Consider the following 2,116-nt stretch of genomic DNA (forward strand, 5'->3'; position numbering starts at 1 on the left):
TTCAGACAAGACGGACATGCATAGCAACTCACATGATATTCAACAAAGAATAGTTGATGGCGTCCTCGGGAACATGGTTATCGCACAACAAGCAACTTAATAAGAGATAAAGTGCATAAGTACATATCCAATACCACAATAGTTTTTAAGCTATTTGTCCCATGAGCTATATATTGTAAAGGTAGAGAATAGAAATTTTAAAGGTAGCACTCAAGCAATTTACTTTAGAATGGCGGAGAAATACCATGTAGTAGGTAGATATGGTGGACACAAATGGCATAGTGGTTGGCTCAAGGATTTGGATGCATGAGAAGTATTCCCTCTCGATACAAGGTTTAGGCTAGCAAGGTTATTTGAAACAAACACAAGGATGAACCGGTGCAGCAAAACTTACATAAAAGACATATTGTAAACATTATAAGACTCTACACCGTCTTCCTTGTTGTTCAAAACTCAATACTAGAAATTATCCAGACTTTAGAGAGACCAAATATGCAAACCAAATTTAGCAAGCTCTAGGTGTTTCTTCATTAATGGGTGCAAAGTATATGATGCAAGAGCTTAAACATGAGCACAACAATTTCCAAGTATCAAATTATTCAAGACATTTTAGAATTACTACATGTAGCATTTCCCGATTCCAACCATATAACAATTTAACGAAGAAGATTCAACCTTCGCCATGAATACTATGAGTAAAGCCTAAGGACATATTTGTCCATATGCAACAGCGGAGAGTGTCTCTCTCCCACACAATGAATGCTAGGATCCATTTTATTCAAACAAAACAAAAACGAAAACGAACCGACGCTCCAAGCAAAGCACATAAGATGTGATGGAATAAAAATATAGTTTCAGGGGAGGAACCTGATAATGTTGTCGATGAAGAAGGGGATGCCTTGGGCATCCCCAAGCTTAGACGCTTGAGTCTTATTAAAATATGCAGGGGTGAACCACCGGGGCATCCCCAAGCTTAGAGCTTTCACTCTCCTTGATCATATTGTATCATCCTCCTCTCTTGATCCTTGAAAACTTCCTCCACACCAAACTCGAAACAACTCATTAGAGGGTTAGTGTACAATAAAAATTAACATGTTCAGAGGTGACATAATTATTCTTAACACTTCTGGACATTGCATAAAGCTACTGGACATTAATGGAACAAAGAAATTCATCCACCATAGCAAAAGAGGCAATGCGAAATAAAAGGCAGAATCTGTCAAAACAGAACAGTTCGTAAAGACGAATTTTAAAATGGCACCAGACTTGCTCAGATGAAAATGCCCAAACTGAATGAAAGTTGCGTACATATCTGAGGATCACTCACGTAAATTGGCATAATTTTCTGAGTTACCTACAGAGAATTAGGCCCAGATTCGTGACAGCAAGAAATCTGTTTCTGCGCAGTAATCCAAATCTAGTATGAACCTTACTATCAACGACTTTACTTGGCACAACAAAGCACAAAACTAAGATAAGGAGAGGTTTCTACAGTAGTAACAACTTCCAAGACTTAAATATAAAATAAAGTTACTGTAGCAAAATAAACACATGGGTTATCTCCCAAGAAGTTCTTTCTTTATAGCCATTAAGATGGGCTCAGCAGTTTTAATGATGCACTCGCAAGAAATAGTATTTGAAGCGAAAGAGAGCATCAAGAGGCAAATTCAAAACACATTTAAGCCTAACATGCTTCCTATGAAAAGGAATCTTGTAAATAAACAAGTTCATGAGGAGCAAAGTAACAAGCATAGGAAGATAGAACAAGTGTACCTTCAAAAATTTCAGCACATAGAGAGGCATTTTAGTAACATGAAAATTTGTACAACCATATTTTCCTCTCTAATAATAACTTTCAGTAGCATCATGAGCAAACTCAACAATATAACTATCACATAAAGCATTCTTATCATGAGTCTCATGCATAAAATTATTACTACTCCCAACATAAGCATAGTTAATTTTATTAGTAATAGTGGGAGCAAATTCAACAAAGTAGCTATCATTATTATTTTCATCATCAAATATAGGAGGCATATTGTAATCATAATCAAATTTATCCTCCATAACAGGCGGTACTAAAAGACTACTATCATTATAATCATCATAAATAGGA

The sequence above is a fragment of the Lolium rigidum genome, chromosome 7 (genome assembly GCF_022539505.1).
Source record: "Lolium rigidum isolate FL_2022 chromosome 7, APGP_CSIRO_Lrig_0.1, whole genome shotgun sequence".
Taxonomy (NCBI): domain Eukaryota; kingdom Viridiplantae; phylum Streptophyta; class Magnoliopsida; order Poales; family Poaceae; genus Lolium; species Lolium rigidum.